Genomic DNA, 21,932 nt, shown 5'->3' with positions numbered 1-21,932 from the left:
CTAATCCAACCCCTTCATTTTACAGATGAATTAAGAAAGGATTAGAGGAATTTATACAAATAGCAAAGAAGCAGAGACATGATTCATATTTATCTATCTCCAAGTCCAGTTATCTTTGTCTATAGTACCTTATCTCTTCTGTACTAGGGAAATAATTCTACTTATTTAAATTCACTTTCTGATGTCAGAGTCACATGAAATTTGCTTACAATGTTGAGCAAACTTCCATTCCAAGTTTTTGCTATCTCGAAAGTCTTACTTCATTTTTCTGTTGTTACATGCTTACAACTGCCCTAAGACTTTTTGGGACATCTCAAACATCAAGGATAATATCAGTGTAGAATCTTCTCCCATTAAAACAAAACTTGCACATGGTTACACCACTAGGTTCAAATGATCTTCTGAAATGCATCATCTAAGTGACCAAGAGCATAAACTATTAGAGATTCTAAGACAATAAAATAAAGATTTTGAGTTGGTAAATAAATATCAGAATCCCAAAAGACAAAATTGTACAAACCTCATAACACATGAAAAACTGAGAAATTCTTGGCTTGTCTTTCTAGGAATTTCAATTAGGTGGCATGGAGGATAGAATGCCAGACTTGGAGTCAGGAAGTACTTTTCTTCCTGAGTTCAAATCTGGCCTCAGACACTTAGGCTATGTGACCCTGGGCAAGTCACTTAATACTGTTGTTTCAGTTTCTTCAAATATAAAATGGAGATAATAATACTATCTATTGTGAAGATCAAATGAGATAGCCCACTGCCTTTCCCATCCTTCCCTTCAAAAGGCTCAGGAAGGGGGCAACTAGGGAGCATAGTGGATAGAGCCCCAGACTTAAGAGTCAGGAGGACCTGAGTTCAAATCCAGCCTCAGACACTTAATACTTACTTAGCTGTGTGACCTTGGATAAGTCACATAACCCCATTGCCTTGCAAAAACCAAAAAAAAAGTTATAGGAAGAGATAATTGCTATTCATTACAGACCAATAAAAAATAACAGGATGCTATGGAGGAATAGCCATAGCACTGGTGATAGAAACAGAATGAAACTATAACCATAATCTGAAAACTACCCCTAAGGGTTCAGAGAGAAGATTTCAAAGATTTAATAAAAAGAATGCTCTCCCATTATCTCCCAAGGAGTACAATGACCTTGATTTGGGAATTATAGAGCAAAATTATTTAGCAGGAAGTAAAACTCAAAATATGAGCAAATGACAAAAAGATACCTTAAGTTCACAATAACAAACAAAATACTCAACAAATTTCAATCCAGAGTCCTGCAAATATATGTGGATATATATACTGCATTTCTGTGTTCATTTTGGATTTCTCAACTACTGAAACTCTATGTGTTTTATGGATTAGAATTCTCTCCAAACAAGAGTGACAGATCCCACTGACATCTTTTACCTTTACCATTCAACTATGGATTGGTTGGTTGGTCATCCTTCGCTCTATGTTAGAGTCAAGTTAAAGTGTGTCCAACTGTGGCTATTCAGACCAATGTTAGCTCAGAATAATCTACCACAGGTTGGACATAAATAAGCCATGTGAACATTTGGAGAGTATTCTATAAATTTGCACATTTTGAGTTTCTTTTGAGTGATTTCAATTCTGCTATGCTCATAGAGAACATCTTCTCTGATAGGGGTACACAGTGCTGAGCAGTCCCATGCTAGTATCAACCATGTCACACAATCAATTCCAAAGTCCTTAAGAGAGACCTTAAGAATGTCCTTATAACACTTTTTATGACATGTGAATTTTTTCCTGTGTAAGAGTTCTCCAAAAAATAGTTTTTATGGTAAGTATATGGTTGACATTCAAACAACAACATAGTTAGCCCATCAGAGTTCTGTTCTCTATAGTAGAGTTTGAATGCTTGGCAATTTAACATCTGCCAGTGATTTTCAGAATTTTCCTAAGGAAAATCAAGCAGAAGTGATTCAATTTCCTGGCATGGCACCTGGTATTTACCAGGTTTCACAGGTATACAAAAATAAAGTCAGCACAATGGCTCTGTATACTTTTTTTTTTTTGGTTTTTGCAAGGCAATGGGGTTAAGTGGATTGCCCAAGGCCACACGGCTAGGTAATTATTAAGTGTCTGAGACCAGATTTGAACCCAAGTACTCCTGACTCCAGGGCCAGTGCTTTATCCACTGCACCACCTAGCTGCCCCTCTGTATACTTTCAATTTGATAGTCTAATACCTTTTCTCTCCCACACCTTCCTTCAGAACTTTCCCAAAACCAAGCTAGTTCTGATAATTATCTGATAATGTACTTCCCTGGAAAGTACTTTTTAACCAAGGTAAGTGAATTTACCCACAGTATTCAAAACATCTCCATTCACTGTAACCAATGGTTCTACATATAAATAGTGTGATGCTGATTGATGGAGTATCTGTGTTTTCTTGTTAATCGTTAAGTCAAAATAAGCACAAGTAGCAGACAATTGATCCATACCTTGCTGCATCTCAGCATCAAAGGTTGCATTGAGTGCATAATCATCTGCAAACAAAAAAAAATCACCACCAACATTCCCTCCACTTTAGTCTTGGTTAATAGCCTTTTCAAGTTGAAGAATTAACTATCAATTCCTTATAGCTGATCTTGATGCTATCTCTGTTTGTCCTCATTGAAGATGTATGACAACATGGTTGAAAACATCATGAAGAACACATTTAATAACAAAAGCATTTTTAATTAAATTTCAAAGGAAGTAATGAGATTTATTCCCCTCAGCCTTAAGCTCATTTTTCCACAAATGTTCACACTCAAAACAAAATACTCAATTAGAGGAGTGAGCCTTCATAGATATCATGCATGAGCCATGTGAACTTTGGGAATGCACGTGCCACAATTCAGGTCTCCAAAGCTGCAAAATTGTCCATACCTTCTACTAACACTATTATACTTGTCTGCCACATGATTCTGGACATTACTGCCCACTGTCATCCATCCAAGACTAACTTTCTGCTTCCTCTCTACCCCAATCAGGAGTTATTCTATATTAATTATCACCAGGCCCTGCTTTTTAAATTAATATTTTGTTTTCCAATTAATTAATTGGGGTTTTTTAATTTGTTCTTTCTCTATTATTTTTAGTTGCATGTTGAATTCATTTATTTCATCTTTCTCCAATTTATTCATGTAAGCATTTAAAGATATAATATATCCCTTGACAGCCACTTTGAGTGAATCCCATAGGTTTTGGTATGTTGTTTCATGATTGTCGATATCTAGGATGAAATAATTAATTATTCCTATAATTTGTTTTTTGATCCACTCATTCTTTAAAATGAGGTTATTCAGTTTCCAATTACGTCTGGATCTATATCTCCCTGGCCCAATATTGCATATGATTTTTATTGCATTGTTATCTGAAAAAGATGTATTCACTATTTCTGCCTTTCTACAAATTGATATTAGGTTTTTATGCCCTAGTACATGGTCAATTTTTGTATAAGTGCCATGTACTGCAGAGAAAAAGGTATATTCTTTCTATCCCCATTCAATTTCCTCCATAAGTCTATCATATCTAGCTACTTCCTTAACTTCTTTCTTGTTTATTTTATGATTCAATTTATCTAGATCTGAGAGTGGGAGGTTGAGGTCTCCCACTAGTAGAGTTTTGCAGTCTATGTCCTCTTGTAGTTCTTTCAGCTTCTCCTCTAAGAATTTGGATGCTATCCCACTGGGTTCATACATATTCAGTATTGAAATTACTTTATTGTCTATGGTACCTTTTAGGAGGATATAGTTTCCTTCCTTATCTCTTTTAACACTATCTATTTTTTGCAGCTGCTTTGTTTAAGATACCCCTGCTTTTTTTACTTCAGCTGAAGCAAAATATATTTTGCTCCAACCTTTTATCTTTACTCTAGATATATCTCTATGCTTCAAATGAGTTTCTTGTAAAGAATATATTGTATTCTGCTACCTGTGTCTCTCCCAAGATGGCGGCCCCCATGTCAGTGCAAGTGGAGTTCGGAGGTGGGGCAGAGCTCTTATTTGATGGTGTAAAGAAGCACCAGGTCACTTTACCCAGTCAAGAGGAGCCCTGGGATATCTGAAACCTTCTCATCTGGATAAGGAAGAACCTGCTGAAGGAGCGACCAGAGCTATTCATCCAGGGAGATAGCGTATGGCCTGGGATTCTGGTACTAATCAGTGATGCTGATTGGGAGCTACAGGGTAAATTGGACTACCAATTACAGGACCAGCATCCTCTTCATCTCCACACTACATAGTGGTTAGAGCATCTGTCCTCCCCTGTCTTCAGTTCCTGCAGCTCCCAGGGACCTTCAGGGCAGAAAACATCCAAAATGGGGGAACAAAAGAGACAGAAATTCTACCTCTCCCCCTTCCCCCACAGCCAGAGCATGTGGGACACCAAGCCTCCCATGACTTTGTCTTCATGAGGAAGAACCAGGAGCAGAGGAACCAGATAGTCCTGCTCTCTCAACACTTCCCCTTGCTACATCCTTACCACTCCCTCTCCAGCCATAGCAGCTTTCCCTGTGGGAAGGGAAATGAGGCCAGATACTAAAAATGTGCTGCTTACAGCTTGTGCACTAATGGAAGAAGCTACTACCACCTCCTTCCCCAAAATGGGGAGTGGAGGTAGCTCTGCCAAGAAACCTGCCATAGATTGCACCCTCCAATAAGATGTGCCTCAAAGAGAGGTTGTGGTTCTTCTGCCCCCACTACTCTGCAGTCATCTTTTTGAGCTCTGAATCTCTATCCTCCTGCCTTTTATATGGAACTGTTCCAATACTCTAAACTGTGTCACCTTGGGCAAGTCATTCATCACCCTAGGTTTCAGTTTGCTTGTCTGTGAAATTATCTTTTGATGATCTTTAAGAACTCTTTCAAATTCTAGAATTCCAAGACTGAGATTCCTTGCCTCAGTTTCCTCATCTCAGAAGCCAAGGCTCCACCTGCCTCTTCCAATGTCATTACTGAGCCTCAGCTGGGGGCCCCTATTCAGTTCTGCTTCTTCCTCCTCCTTCTGCCTGGATGCCCCCAGCTGCTCCAGCCTTATGCCTCTGACTCCCCTAGCCCTTGACCTAGGCCTGCCCCACCAGATGGATTCCTGGGTCCCCTCCCCCAGAGATAAAAAAAAAAACTGTCATCTGTCATATACTGTCTGAAGACACCTGGGCTTTGTGTCTCACTAGGGAGGGTTATAGACCTCTTCACTGTGCCTCAGTTTCCTCTCCAATGCCTAAGATTTTACCATTATGAACTTAAGAGTTACCCAAAACCAAGGCCCAAGAAACTGCTTTATGACATATTTGGGACCTTCCAGCTTCTTGCCCCACAGCATGCAGACCCATCTGGAAGTCAACATGGCGGTGCCTGTAACAGCCAGCATTGGGCAAATAAAGGCTTTCATGCCTGTTGTTTTTTTTCTTTAAAAAAAGAGTATATTGTAGGATTCTGGTTTTTAATCCACTCTTCTATTCACTTATGTTTTAAAGGAGAGTTCATCCCATTCACATTCAAAGTTCTAATTACTAACTCTTTATTGACCTCCAAGCTATCTTCCCTCTGTTTATATTTTCCACTTTTTTCCCTTTATCCATATTCCCCAGCATTTTGTTTCTGAATACCACTCCCTTTGGTGTGTTTGCACTCTTATATCCACCCCCCCCCTTCTTTCCCCTTTTCCTTTTTCCCTTTTCCCTTCCCTTCTGTTAGTTCCCCTTTTTTTCTTTCCCCCTCTCTGTCTCCATCCCTCCTCCCTTTTTCCCCCTTTTAATACTTGAAAGGTCAGATGGTTTTTAAGTTAACTGAGTGTGGGGGGGGGGGGGCCAGGGATAACTTTAAGCCAAGTCTGATGAGAGGAAGATTCAGGTGTTTCTCATCTCCTCCCTTCTTCCTCTCTATTACCAGAGGTCTTTTGTACCTCTTAATGTAATGAGATTTACCCCATTCAATACCCGCCCTCCTCTCATCTCCTTCCTGTCCCCACTTTTTAAGGAGGAAGTGTTTTTTAAATCATTCTATCTGAATCATAGAAAATTCTGAGTACCCATCACTTTTAGCTAAGTATATTCTATCTAACAGAGTTACAATTCTTGAGAGTTATTAGAGTCTTTTTCCCAATAAAGGTTATAGTCAGTTAAATCCCATTGTATAGCAGTTTTGTGGATAAGTCATGAGTGTCCATCACTTCTGGCTAAGTATATTTTCTCTGTTAGAGTTACAATTCTCAAGAGTTATGAGAATCTTTTTCCCATGCTGGGATATAGCCAGTTTCATCTTATTGGATAGCAATTATTTTTCTTTACCCCCCCCCCCCTTTCTTAACTTTTCATGTGTCTCTTGCACCTCCTGTTTGATGTCCAAATTTTCTATTTAGCTCTGGTCTTTTCATCAGAAATTTTTGGAATTCTTCCATTTCATTAAATGTCCATCTTTTCCCCTGAAAAAGAAGGCTCAGCTTTGCTGGATAGTAGATTCTTGGCTGCATTCCAAGTTCCCTTGCTCTTTGGAATCTCCTTCCAGGCCCTTTGATCCCTTAATGTTGATGCAACCAGGTCCTGCATAATCCTTAATGTGGCTCCTTGGTATTTAAATTGTTTCTTTCTGACTGCTTGCAGGATTTTCTCATTTATCTGATAGTTCTGGAATTTGGCCACAACATTCCTTGCTGTTTTCATTTTAGGATCTCTTTCTGGAGGGGATCGATGTACTCTTTCAATAAATATTTTGCCCTCTAGTTCCATGATATTCAGGGCAGTTTTCCATCACCAAATCCTTTAATATTAAGTCCAGGCTTTTTTTCTCTTCAATGTTTTCAGGAAGACCAATAATTCTCAGGTTGTCCCTCCTCAACCTATTCTCAAGGTCAGTGGTTTTGCTTATGAGATATTTTACATTTTCTTCTATTTTTTCTATTTTTTGGTTTTATTTAACAAGCTCTTGCTGTCTCATGAAGTCATTAGTTTCCACAGGATCTGTTCTTTTTTTGTAGAGAGGAGTTTTCTTCATTTACCTTTTGCAACTCCTTTTCCAACTGGTCAATTCTATTTTTGAAAGAGCATTCCATTTGACCAATTGAGGTTTTGAGAGAATTATTTCCTTTTTTCATTTGCCCAATTGAGGATCTGAGAGAATTATTCTCATTTTGTATTTGTCCAATTGAGGATCTGAGAAAATTATTCTCATTTTGTATTTGTCCAATTGAGGATCTGAGAAAATTATTCTCATTTTGTATTTGTCCAACTGTATCTTCCAATGATTTGTTTTCTTGTTGCAAGGTGTTAATCTTCTCTTGGGTTCCTTTTCCCAAATTTTCCAACTGATTTTTAAACTCCTTGCTTTTTTCTTCAAGGAAATCTTTCTGTGCTGGGGACCAGATCATATTCTCCTCAGAGATTCTAGGTCTTTCTGAGTTAGGGTCTTTTCTTTGCAAGAATTTTTCTATGGATCCACCTTTCTGCTGACCTTTCTTCATTTTGCTAAGACCTTGAGTTGGGGTGGGGCTGGTTCACACAGCTTTGATTTTGGGATCCCTAGAGGCTTTACTCATTGAGTGTAATATCTCCACGTGGCCAGTAGTGGGGTGATGGATACTTTCTCTGGAGCATCTGTGACCTTGATTGAGGCCCTCTCCCTTGACCCATGACTGAGGAAGACAAACCCTGAGGTAGATTTTCTTTATCCTGGCTTTTCTTTCTGAGTTTTATTGATTGGATTTCTGTTTAGAGGTTTGTTTTAAATCATATATGGGGAAAGATCAGGACATTTTAGAACTGTGCCTGTCTTCTCTCCACCATCTTGGCTGGAAGTCATCAAATTTATTTTTAAAAAGAAAATTGTCCAGACAGTATTTGAAGCAGAGGATAAAGTGAATATATAAAGAATCTTCTATTCACTACCTGAAAGAAATCCCCAAATGAAAATTCCCCAGAAACATATAGCCAAAATCCAGAGCTTCCATATCAAAGAAATAGTACATAGAAATAATTCAAATACTAAGAAACCACATGATCAGTAATGATCACATGATATTTAAAGGCAAAAGACAGAGACTGACTTCCAAGAAAATTTACCCAGAAAAATTGAATAGTATTTTACAGGAGGGAAATGAAATAGAATTCCAAACACTCCTTATATAAAAAAAAAAAAACTAAGAAAGGAAACAAGACAATTAGAAAATACAAGTGAACAATGAAAATGAGCTTTATTTAAAAGAATGCAAATTTTACATCCAAATGGGAGGGGGCAAGGCATGATAAAAGCATTGCTGAAAACCCTAACATCCTCAGGGAGCATTGAGCAAGTGAAGTAACTCACAGTGCTTCACAATGATTTAGTTATATATTAGGGAAGAAAAGGGAGAAAGGACAAGGAGTATATTATTTCTTTAAACTGAAGTAGACAAGTAGAAGTCTTTATGAAAAAGGAAAGAGTGGAAAAAGTAGATGACACTTAAACTTCTCTTTCCTCTGAACTAGTAAAAAGAGGCTAGAACAGAAAAGAAAAAAACTCAACAAGGAAATGAGAAGAAACAAGGAAACAGGAAGGAGGGGAGAGGGAAAATTAAAAAAGACAGTAGGTTCAGGAAAGAAAACAATTATAGAAAGGGGAAAAGATAGTGGATAGTGGACAAGCAAAACAAAATCCAATCTTGAAGGAAGTATCATGAAGATGGATCCTAAAAGAAGGAAAGGGTAAAAACTTGTGATTGGGACCTGAGTGAAAAGAAAAGTTCATAGAAGTAGATGTTGTTTTCATCAAGCATAGTACATTGAGGCTGAGTACATACCCATCTCACCATCTTCTTCTTTATAAAGAGGACTCAAAGAGAAAAGAAAAGAAAAAAATTAAGAGAATAGAATGGAGGGGAATAAACAATTACAATAATAATTGAATCTGAATGAGATGAAATCTTCTACAAACAGAAGAAAATAGCAGTATGGATTAGAAAACAGAATCTAGCTTATTGTTTGCAAGAAACATACATGAAACAAAAAGACTCAAAGTTAAAATAAGAAACAGGATCAAAATCTATTATTTCTCACCTGAACTTAAAATAGCAATCATAATATTTTAGAAAAGTTAGATATTTTAGTTCTCTTGTGATTTCTTAAAAGGAATTGGAAACTCATATTCATATATCCCAGCTATTCATGCAATATTTACAAAAAAATGGCCATGTATTGATGCAGGGGAAAGATGAAGAGAAATGTGAATGTAGAAATTAGGTGGAGATGTAAATTGACCACCACCTACTCTTGAGATGTAAATTGACTAGAAGTAAAGAATTATGATTATAACAGAAACAATTTGTAATCTTAAAGGCTGCTTGGGTAGAGACCCCCAATTCTTGATGTACCATTGATTGTTTAATATAAAATTTGGTTTCACCCTCTCTCTCTAATTCCTGGTTCAGTAGGGGAAGGGATTACACCTTTTGCCCTCTGGATGAGAAGCAAAACAAAAAGCTGGGTTGGACTCCAGCTCAGGGCCACAGTCTTCTCTATCAACACTGCTTTGCTGTTCTTTTATCTCTCTCTCTCTCTCTCTGTCTCTCTCTCTCCTTCCCTCTCTCTACTAATTCCTTTTATGTATTGTAACTTCTTTTAATAAATTTTTGTTTTATTTCCACTCTTGCTTTCCTGAGCCTGAATAATCATTCCTCATAAGGCAGAAGTGAACTCAAGTAGCCAATGGCTACAGTATTAGGTCATTAAAAAACACAGAAAAAAATGAATAATTTTTTACATTAAAGTGCAATAAAATTATATTTAACAAAAAAGTCACTGAATAAAAAATTTTATAAACTAAACAATTCATATGACTTCTCTTTTCCTCAGTTTCCTCATGTATAAAATGAAATTATTGCTTGTTTGGCACTGAGCAAATCTCAACTTTTCTGATCCTTAATTTCTTTAAATGAAAAATAAAGGGGTCAGGCTCACAGGGTTAATGGGAAAATCACATAAAATAGCATATGGAAAGCACTTTGAAAATCTTAAAGTGCTATATAAATGCTAGTTATTTTTAATAAAACTAATTATGTAGCATTATTAATAGTACTATTATGTGCTCATAATTTAATAATTAGTTATAAAAGTCATTCCTATTCAAATATAAATTTTATTAAGAGAATTCTGAAATTTCTTCATTTTAAGAGGCTATGATTCCATAAATAGATTCTAATAAATGTTGTAGAAGTCTTAGAATATCCTAGTACTCATTCTATGGCCTAGCATTATTCAAAATCTTTATCAGGGTCTTGAATAAAATGTATTTTTTAAGTTTTCAGGTGAAATGATGTTTAGATCATAAACAAAATTTTTGAACTGGGAGGGGCAGTGGAGATCATCTAGTCTAATTCCTTTATTTTTCATTTAAAGAAATAGTGAGAGTAATAGAAAGAGTAAGAGTAATAGAAAGAATAAGAGATGTTGAGATTTTCTTATTGCCACACAGGCATCAAATGACAAAACTGGGGCTTGTACACAAGTATGCTGATTCAAAATCCAGTACCCTTTCCACTATATGACAAGTCAGAACATTAGATGATAAAATTAATCTCTTGTTCTTGATAGGCTGGAGTGAGGTAGAAGGAGCGAATATCATTTATGAGGTACCTACTCTATTCTGAAGAGTGTGCTGATTGCTTTATAACTGGGTTCTGCTACTAAAGTATGATGCCCAAGAAAGTCCTGACAGGAATAGAATGAAGTAAACCCACCATTTCCATGTCCCTTCTCCGGCTCATTTTTATAGATGAGGAAAATGAGATAAATAGTTGCTAAGTCACTTACCTAGGTCATAAAGCTGTCTGAGGCCAGTTCTCAATCTTCATAACTCCAGGTGCCAAATAGCTACCCAATGTGAGTATCATAGAAAGGATAGTTATGGGGAAAGATATTTCATGTACCTCTGAGTCCCCTTTTCCAATTTGGAATTCTATGAACAACAAAAGTCTCAGTCATCTGGTTGCTTAGAAATTAAATATTAGAGGGGGGCAGAGCCAAGATGGTGACAAGAGAGGAACGTCTCTTAGAAGTTCTCTCACAAAACTTCGAAACAAAGGACTCTAACTAAACTTTTGAGAGACAGAACCCATAGAGGGACCCAATGAGACAGTTCTCCTACTCAAGGTAACGTGGAAAAGAGCAGAAAGGCTCTGCTCCTCGAGGTTGGAGGGGCAGCCCACCAGAGGGGTGGCCTAGCAGAGCAAAAGAACTGCAGCCTCCCGGAGGCAGCCCCAGGGTGCTGGGAGGCAGGGCTCACAGCATAGGGGAGTCTCCTGAGCTATGCCCCTGGGGAGCACCAGGCACAAAGTGGGGGGACAGTGGGGAACCTCTGCCATAGCCAGCACATGAAATTACGCCCTCAGGGCACACAGCAAGCAATGTGGTCTTTCAGTAACCTAGATCCAGGAACAGAAGCAGGAACAGCCAGTAAGCAGGAGCCCCCAGGGCATGAGCTCATTGAACCTAGAACAGGGAGTGAAGAGAGAGACTGCAGAGCTCTGTCCTCTGCCCCTGGAACAAGACTCTGGGGCTCTGACCACATTCAGATCCTGATCGCAGTCTAGGCCCCTCCATAGAACAACAGGGGGCCCCTCCTCCTCAGCACCATGGCAGAGGGGGGTGCATATGGTCATTCACAGACCAGGAGGAAGGACAGAGCCTCACAACTGAGACCCTTCTGGGAGTGTCCCAAAAGCTCAGGAAGCACCCCCAAAACAGGCTCAGGCTGGGAAAATGAGCAAGCAGAGAAACAAGAGGAACACCATTGAGAAATATTTTGCCTGTGAGACCAAGAAGGGTCAAAACACTCAGTCTGAAGATGAGGAAGCACAAGCTCCTGCATCTAACGACTCCAAGAAAAACAGAAATTGGGTTCAGGCTATGACAGAGCTCAAAAAAGACTTTGAAAATCAAATGAGGGACTTAGAAGAAAAACTGGGAAAAGAAAGGAAAGAGATGCAGGAAAAACATGAAAATGAAGTCAGCAGCTTAGTCAGGCAAATCCAAAAAATGCTGGAAAAAATAGCATGCTAAAAACCAGCTTAGGTCAAATGGATAAAACAGTTCAAAAAGTTATTGAGGAGAAGAATGCTTTAAAAAGCAAAATTGGCCAGATGGAAATAGATAAGAAAACTCTCTGAGGAAAACAAATCCTTCAGACAAAGAAAAGAACTCAGGGAGATTGATGAATTTACGAGAAACCAGGATTCATTACTTCAAAACCAAAAAAAATGAAAAATTAGAAGAAAGTGTGAAACATGTCAATGAAAAAACAACTGATATGGAAAACAGACTTAAGAAAGATAATTTGAAAATTATTGAAATACCTGAAAGACATGATCAGGAAAAGAGCCTTGACATCATTTTCAAAGAATTACTACAGGAAAATTGCCCTGATGTTCTAGAAGCAGAGGGTAAAGTAGAAATGGAAAGAATCCACCAATCCCCCTGAGAATTCCCCTAGGAATATTATAGCCAAGTTCCAGAACTCCCAAGTCAAAGAGAAAATATTACAAGCAGCCAGAAGGATACAATTCAAATACTGTGGAGCTGCAATCAGGATCTCACAGGACTTCGCAGCAACTACATTGGAAGCTCATAGGGCTTGGAATATAATATACCGGAAGTCAAGAGCTAAGAATGCAACCAAGAATCAACTACACAGCAAGGCTGAATGTTCTCTTCCAGGGAAAAAGACTGACTTTCAATGAATCAGGGAAATTTCAACTGTTCCTATTGGAATGGCCAGAGCTGAACAGAAGGTTTGATCTTCAGATACAGGACTCAGGTGAAGCATAGAGATTGGAGGAAAAGGGGAAAATATGAGGGACTTGATGATGATGAACTGCATGTCTTCCTGCATAGAAAAATGACACTGATAATACTCCAATGAACCTTCTCAGTTAATAGAGCAGGTAGAGGAAGCTTTTATAGTTGAAGCACAGGAGAAAGCTGAATTTGAATATAAAATATGGTGTAAAAATGGAGTCAATAGACAAAAAGGGAAATGTAATGGGAGAAAGAAAAAAGAGTGGGGGAATAGGCCAAGATATCTCATATAATAAGTTTTTTTCTTTATTACAATGAGCTATTGCAATGATATGGAAGTGGGGAAGGCAAGGGGGAATGAGGGAATCTTCACTCTCATCAGAGGTGGCTAGGAGAGGAAACAGCATATATACTCAATGGGGTATAGGCATCTGCAGTGAGAGGGGGAGGGGGGAAAGGGGGAAGGGGGGGATGTGAGTTATGGAGGAGAGGATGGACCATGGGGGGAGAGTGGTCAGATATAACACATTTTCCTTTTTACTTCTTGCAAGGGGCTGGGATTGGATGGCCTTTCCGGGACAATAGGGCCAGAGCGTGGTAGGGGAGCTTGGGGCCTCTTGGCCCCAGAACCAAGGATTTGTCTGGTGTGTCACTCAGTTACCCTACAGCAGAGTCAGAGTGAAAGGAGAGAGAAAATATAGTACATGGTAGTAGAGAAATACGAAAGGAGGGAGTTGCGATCATCAGTGGCAATGGTGGAAAAATATGGAATTAACTTTAGCGATGGACTTATCATAAAGAATGTGATCCACCCGTGACAGAGTTGGTGGTGCTGGAACAAAGACTGAAGCACATTTATTATTATTATTCTTTGGAGAGGGTGCAGGGCAAATGGGGCTGGGTGGCCTGCCTGGGGCCGCATAGCATGGTGATCGTTGGGTGTCTGAGGCCAGATTTGGACCCGGGTGCTCCTGGCTCAAGGGCCAGTGCTCTGTCTGCCACCCAGCCACCCTACTATTATTACTATTTTATTTTATTTTGGGTCCTTTTTTTTTCTTTTTTTGGTTTTTCCAGGGCAGTGTGGTTGCGGTGGCTTGCATGTCACACAGCTGGGTGATTGCTGGGTGTATGGGGCCAGATATGGGCTCAAGTGCTCCTGGCTCCAGGGCTGGGGCTCTGTCCATTGTGCCACCTGGCCATACCTACAATTATTACTATTATTTTTTTAATTTTAATTTTTTTCTCTCCCCTTTACCTTATCACTCAAGCAAGTCTATATTTTGTGGGGGGAGGGGGTATTCTGTTTACTCTTAAACAAGAATATTTTATTAATTTATAAAAAAATTATTTGTACAAAAAAGAGAATAAATATTTTAAAAAGAAATTAAATATTATACATTGCTTTCTAAACTATTAACCCCAAAATATAATAATCCCTATGCATACCGACTAAAAGCAGTAGACTATATTCAAAAAGCAGTATTTCATCATAATTTGAATTCTGCTGCATACTTCTTTGCTCACTAGATGCCTCTTAGACCTGGTTCCACTGCCCTTTAAAAACCCTTAACACCTTTGCCTGGAGGACTCTACCCTGATAGGACTCCTCATCTGCTTATGCATTCATTTCTTTGTGCTGACAACTCTGGCTGGGACTGGTTTTTATCTCTAAAGTTGCTTGCTTCACAGAAGGGATTTGAATTCAAAATCAGAATAAGAGCATCTCAGAGTTGGAGGCACCCCAGAAGCCATCTGGTCCAGCCTGTACAAAAATTCCTTCTACAGTATCACACAGGAAGCAGTCCTTTTGAAAATACTCAGCAAAGGGAAACCCACCACCTTTAAGCAGGTTCACTCTATTTTAACATGACTAATTCTTAGAAAAGTAATTTTTTTCTATCTTATTCATTTACTTCAATAACTCTGTGGTCTCATCTATATGGATATTTCAAAAGTAGAGATCACAACTCAGCCACTCCTTCTTATCCTTGTTTATCCATTAATTCTTTATATGTAATTTACCAGATAAGCTGGGAGTCTTCATCTAGAGACATGACAATCATCATCATCATCACAATCATCAAGTCATCATAATCACAATCATCGTAATAATAGTAACCAATATCTTAATATCTGGCATTTGTAGAGCAATTTGAGATTTGCAAAACACTTTGAACACATTATCTCATTTCATCCTCACAAGGACCCTGTGAAGTGTTACTTAACTCCCTTTTAGAGATAATAGTGGCTCAGATAATAATAATAATAATAATAATAATAATAATAATAGCACCTAGGATTTGCATAATGCTTAATATTTGCACAGCACTTTACAAATATTATCTCATTTTATTCTCACAACTATTCCTGAAAGGTAAGCATTATTTATTATTATTATTATTATTATTATTATTATTATTACCATTATACAAAAAAGGAAATAGAGTCAGACAGGGCTGTTTTTTGTTGTTGTTTTTTTAAGTGATTTATCTTGGATCCCCCAGCTACTAAAGTGTGAAAGACAAGATTCAGGTCCTCCCAATGCCAAGGCCTGCCTTGTCACCATTCCCACACTGCCTTTTGCACTCTTGATACTGTGTGGGTGTCAGTGAAGCACAAAATCCATCCATCCTTCACTTTTGATGCAAGCTCAAACTACCTCCTATTCCAGTAACACATTTCTCTTCTATTATCTTTTAATTGCTCTGCAACCATGAGGCTTCTTGGAGTTTACATCATTTCTCCTACAAAGTCAGATTTTCTAACATTTTTCTACCATTGTTCCTTATCCTTGTCTTTACATTGAAGTCACTGGTCTCCTGATATTCTGTCTCTCATCTGTTATTTCACACTGGTTACTCTATGACCAAAATTTTTGCCAAACAAATGCCAGAAAAAATGTCAATGTAATAAAACCATAGGTCCAGTGTCCTAACCCTACTTTAGATAAACAAATTCTGCTATGACCATCAGGCCAATTGTAGGCCTCCTCATCAAGTGCACCCAAGGCAATTCGCTAAGACTATAAGTTGCATAGGACGATTGATCTATGTTGAGGGGAAGAGTTTTCACATTAGGATTTTTCCACAATGATGATATAGCAATCAAATCAGAACCCTCTCTCTTCTTATCCCCTCCCCCCCAAAGTAGAGGATTAGTCAAGATACTGTGCTATTGCTACAAAGTGACATTTGTCAATTTTCACCCAAATAGAAATCTTTTTTGTTCTTTCTTCTCTATACTCTCTTTTCTTAACCTCCTTTTTCTTATCCCTTGCTTTCTCTCCTCTCACAGTTTGACCTAGAGCAGCCCAAGCATAGCTTAGCTCCAATGGTAATCCATATATACCTATCATTCATCCCAATTTACATCTTCCTTTCTTCCTTCTTGCCTCTTTTCGTTCTTCTCTCTTCCTTCTTTCTTCCTTTCTCTTCTCCTTTCCATTCTCCTTCCTCTCTTTCTTCCACATAATAGATAAATAATGAATACTCATTTTCTTTTTTCCTGTATTTTTCTTTATTTAAAAAAGTCAATTATGATATTTTGGATTATGTGATTGATTTCCATTAAAGCTAAAATTATCATTTTAATGGCAAAAAGAAAGGTCAATCCCATGGAGTTTAATGGAAGTAAATAGATTTTTTGAAAAGTGATTTAGGGTTTCTTATCTGTTCTACAATTACTGATAACTGAGCAATCACTATGTAGACATGCAAGCAAGCCTTGGTATCCTTCTATAACTCTTTTTTAAATTTAATATTTATTTATTCTCATTTTGTACAAATAATGGTTTTTTTATACATTAATAAAATATTCTTGTTTAAGAGTAAACAAAATACCCCCTCACCCCCCAAAAATATAGACTTGCTTGAGCTATAAAGGGGAGAGAAAAAAATTAAAACTAAAAATTAATAAAAATAATAGTAATAATTATAGGTATGGCCAGGTGGCACAGTGGACAGAGCACCAGCCCTGGAGCCAGGAGCACCTGAGCCCATATCCAGCCCCGTACACCCAACAATCACCCAGCTGTGTGACATGCAAGCCACCCCAACACCACTGCCCTGAAAAACAAAAAAAAAAAAGACAAAAAAGACTCAAAATAAAATAAAATAAAATAGTAATAATAGTAGGGGTGGTTGGGTGGGGGACAGAGCACTGCCCTTGGGCCAGGAGCATCCGGGTCCAAATCTGCTCTCAGACACCTAATGGTCACCCTGCTATGCGGTCCTGGACAGGCCATCCAGCCCCATTTGCCCTGCACCCCGCCAAAAAAGAATGATAATAAAAAATGTGCTTCAGTCTTTGTTCCAACACCACCAACTCTGTCGTGGGTGGATCACATTCTTTATGATAAGTCCATCACAAAAGTTACTTCCATATTTTTCCACCATTGCCATCGCTGATCACAACTCCCTCCTTTGGCATTTCTCCTATATCATGTACTATATTTTCTCTCTCCTTTCAATCTGACTCTTCTGTAGGATAGCTGAGTGACACAGCAGACAGATCCCTGGCCCAGGGGTCAAGAGGCCCTGAGCCCCCCTACCACCCCTTAGGCCCAGCATCAACCTGGCCCTATGGTCCCAGACAGGCCATCCAATCCCAGCCCCTTGCAAGAAGTAAAAAAATAAAATGTTTTATATCTGACCACTCTCCCGCAATGGTCCATCCTCTCCTCCATCATTCACATCCCCACCCCTTCCCTTTGTCCCCCTTCTCTCCTTCTTACTCCACATGTCTATAGCCCATTGAGTATATATGCTGTTTCCTCTCCTAGCCACCTCTGATGAGAGTGAAGATTCCCTCATTCCCCCTTGACTTCCCCCCTTCCATATCATTGCAATAGCTCATTATAGTAAAGAAAAATCTTATTCTATGAAATATCTTGGCCTATTCCCCCTCTCCTTTTTCTTTCTCCCATTACATTTCCCTTTTTTCTATTGACTCCATTTTTACACCATATATTATCTTCAAATTCAGCTTTCTCCTGTGTTTCAACTATAAAAGCTCCTTGTACCTGCTCTGCTAATTAAGAAGGTTCATATGAGTATTATCAATATCATTTTTTATGCAGGAATACATGCAGTTCATCATTATTAAGTCCCTCATATTTTCCCCTTCTCCTCCACTCTCTATGCTTCACCCGAGTCCTGTATTCGAAGATCCAAGCTTCTGTTCATCTCCGGCAATTCCAACAGGAACAGTTGAAATTACCCTGGTTCATTGAAAGTCCATCTTTTTCCCTGGAAGAGGACATTCAGTTTTGCTGGGTAGTTGATTCTCAGTTGCATTCTAAGCTCTTTTGCCTTCTGGTATATTATATTCCAAGCCCTATGAACTTTTAATGTAGTTGCCGCCAAGTCCTGTGAGATCCTGATTGCAGCTCCACAGTATTTGAATTGTGTCCTTCTGGCTGCTTGTAATATTTTCTCTTTGACTTGGGAGTTCTGGAATTTGGCTATAATATTCCTAGGGGTTGGTTTTTTGGGATCTCTTCCTCAGGGAGATTGGTGGATTCTCTCCATTTCTATTTTTGCCCTTTTCTTCTAGGATATCAAGGCAATTTTCCTGCAGTAATTCTTTGAAAATGATGTCAAGGCTTTTTTCCTGATCGCGACTTTCAGGTATTCCAAAAATTTTTATATTATCTTTCCTAAATCTGTTTTCCATATCAGTTATTTTTTTCAATGAGATGTTTCACACTTTCTTCTAATTTTACATTCTTTTGATTTTGAAGTATTGAGTCCTGATTTCTCATAAATTTATCAATCTCCCTGAGTTCTATTATTTGTCTGAAAGATTTGTTTTCCTCAGAGAGCTTTCCTATCTCTTTTTCCATCTGGCCAATTCTGCTTTTTAAAGCATTCTTCTCCTCAATAACTTTCTGAACTGTTTTATCCATGTGACCTAAGCTTGTTTTTAGCATGCTATTTTTTCCAGCATTTTTTTGGATTTCCTTGACTAAGCTGCTGACTTCATTTTCATGTTTTTCCTGCATCTCTTTCATTTCTTTCCCAGTTTTTCTTCTAACTCTCTCATTTGATTTTCAAAGTCTTTTTTGAGCTCTGTCATAGCCTGAGCCCAATTTCTGTTTTTCTTGGAGTCTTTAGATGCAGGAGCTTGTGCTTCCTCATCTTCAGACTGAGTGTTTTGAGCCTTCTTGGTCTCACAGGCAAAATATTTCTCAATGGTGTTCCTCTTGTTTCTCTGCTTGCTCATTTTCCCAGCCTAATCCTGTTTTGGGGGTGCTTCCTGAGCTTTTGGGACATTCCCACAAGGATCTCAGTGTGTGAGGCTCTGTCCTCCCTCCTGGTCTGTGAATGACTATAAACGCCCCCCTCTGCCACAGGGCTGAGGTGGAGGGGTGCCCTGCTCTTCTATGGTGGGGGGCAAGACTGAAATCAGGATCTGAATGTGGTCAGAACCCCAGCATCCTGTTTCAGGGACAGAGGGCAGAGCTCTGCAGTCTCTCTCTTCACTCCCCTCTCTAGGTTCAATGGGCTCATGCCCTGGGGCACTCCTGCTTACCAGCTCCACCTCCTTCTGTTTCCCGGATCTGGGCTGCTGCAAGACCACGTTGCTGGCTGTGTGCCCTGAGGGCTGGGCTTCACATGCTCTCTCTAGCAGAGTCCCCTGTTCCCCCAGGTTGTGCCTGGTGTTCCCCAAGGTATAGCTCAGGAAACTCCCCTGCTGCTGTGAGCCGTGGCTCCCAGCACCCTGGGGCTGCCTCCGGGAGGCTGAAGTTCTTTCACTCTGGCAGGCGGCCCCTCCAACCCCGGGGAGAAGAGCCTTTCTGCTCTTTTCCATGTTACCTTGAGTAGAAGAACTGCCTCACTGGGTCCCTCTGTGGGTTCTATCTCTCGAAATTTTAGTTTAGAGTCCTTATTTTATAAGTTTTAAGAGAACACCTAAGAGATGGTCCTCTCTTGTCGCCATCTTGGTTCCACCCACTAATTAGCTTCTCCTTCTATGACTCTAAGACAAATTAGTTTTTGACCTTCATTGTGCACAGGTTTAGGAAGGCTTTTGACTACTTCTTTGCCCTTGTTCCATCCACTTGGATCCTGAAGGTGTTGTAAAACCAAGAGAAGCATTAGTAAATGCCTGATATATCTTAGGGGATTATTATGAAGGTGCTGGTAGTTTGACTCAAGTACATGTACTGATAAAGAACTGAAATCAAACCTATTTCTTCTCTAGGACACTGCCATGTTCTTACTTCAGCCTCATAGAGTACTTCTCTTCTTTAAAGATGCAGCTAAAGCACAATTTTCTACAAGAAATTTTCCCTGGTTCCCTGCTGTTAATGTTCTCCCTCCCAAACTACTTCGCATATATTTGTATATATGTAGTGTCTGTAAGTATGTGTATACAAACTCTACTGCAGAGAACACATCTCCAATAGACTGGCCTTGTTGATCAAATGTCAAACATAACACTTGCCTAAAAATGGTTTTATGGAGCCCTCACACAAGACAAGTGCTTACGAGGAAGTCATACAAGGACATTCTCAAGGACTCTCTGAAGAACTTTGGAATGTATAGGGAGACATGGGAAATACTAGTAAAGGACTTTCCAGCTAGGTTTGCTCTTGTTAGAGAAGGCACTGCTCTATGAACAAAGCAGAACTGAAGTAGCTCAAAAGAAACTCAAGATGTAAAAATTTAGAGAATCTGCCCCAAATGGACTATTTGGGTAAGACTGTGACGGAGCATTCTGAGCTCATTTGGTCTGATCAGTCACAGAGACATTATAACTTGACTCTAACTTAGTGATGTCATTCTGATCCTCTTAAAGTTAATCCTTTAATGTGTCTATATAAATAAATAAATATACATATGTATCTACAAATATATGTAGGATATGATTATCTATGTGTAATATTTACACTTATATGAAGGTAGCCTGCAAATATATACACATATATACATGCACATTAATATATATGCACATGTATAGTAGTTATTGGTCACTATGTATAAACATATGTATGTATATATTCTCTGGCTCTCTTCTTTTTGTTAGACATCTTTTGTAAGCTGAAATTTATCTCTGATGTTTCTGGAACAGCCTTCCCTGAGGACCAATGAAAAGGAAGAACAGCTATTCAAGGTCCCTTTCAGTCCTTTGGTTCTAGTGTCTGAATCACTAAGGAATCTAAATAAATACAAAAGCAGCAGATTCAACCAAATATCAAATACAGGTATAGATATACCCACTCTGCTACTCCCATCCCTTGGAGATTAAAAAAAATCACAATTAATGACATCACAAAGAATCTTCTTCATTTTGTGCATTAGCATTCTACAGAACTATTTATCCTGTTCTTTACGTAAAATTCCCCAGAGTAGTACATTGAACTGAGATATCAATAACCACAGGTATTAAGAGATAAACAGCATCATTCTGAGTGAGTGTCTAAACCCTGCATATCAATCTCAGAGGGTGGTAAATTGGTATGGGACTTTTACATGGAAGAACATGAACTGAACTCCATGACATCTGCCCCTTGCAAGCAACCTCATGGAGCCACTAATTCACCTTCAAGTTTCAAGCTGCTAATGTTTTTCATTTCATTTTTTCCTAAAATTACATAATTGCAGTGTATTAAATTGGGTAGATATGCGCACATCTCAGTAATCACTCATTGATTTTATTGTTGTCTCTTTCTTTAACCCAACTGGGAGTGATGTGCCAGATGCTTGCTTATTCTCTACCCTCGCACTTCCTCTACATAGAACAAATGTTCCTTTCAGTTTGATTCAAGCAGAAGATTGCCTGAGTAGGGAAGATGTAGTCTGTCATCCATAATACAGTGAACTTTGGTCTGAAACAATTTTCACATAAAGGTGAGGGAACTGGCTAGAATGTAATTCATTAGCTCTTTGTACTCTAAGATGCCAGTTTTGAAAGGTAGTGAATTATTTTAGTATATGGAAATATTGATGAATCCCCCCATTTTTTAGATTCCCTTTAATGATTTTTTCCTCTTCCAAACATAAGCTCCAAAAGACCATGGACTGTTATTCTTTTTTGCTTATATTTGAATCTGTATAGTGCCTTCAAATAGAACAGAACTTGGGTTCAAATGCTATATCAACCATTTATTACCTACTTAACCAGCAGAAGGTTTTTTATCCTGTCT

The 21,932-nt window shown here is 38.7% G+C and overlaps 1 pseudogene; it reads left to right on the top strand.

Moving 5' to 3' along the window:
• The first annotated feature begins 3,970 nt into the window (after nucleotides 1-3,970).
• LOC141492049 (ubiquitin-related modifier 1 pseudogene) lies at nucleotides 3,971-4,271 on the top strand (annotated as a pseudogene).
• The last annotated feature ends 17,661 nt before the right edge of the window (nucleotides 4,272-21,932 follow it).

This window comes from Macrotis lagotis, chromosome 6 (genome assembly GCF_037893015.1).
Source record: "Macrotis lagotis isolate mMagLag1 chromosome 6, bilby.v1.9.chrom.fasta, whole genome shotgun sequence".
NCBI lineage: Eukaryota > Metazoa > Chordata > Mammalia > Peramelemorphia > Peramelidae > Macrotis > Macrotis lagotis.
Note: the sequence above shows the minus strand (reverse complement) of the source record. Positions and strands in the feature narration are given on the sequence as shown.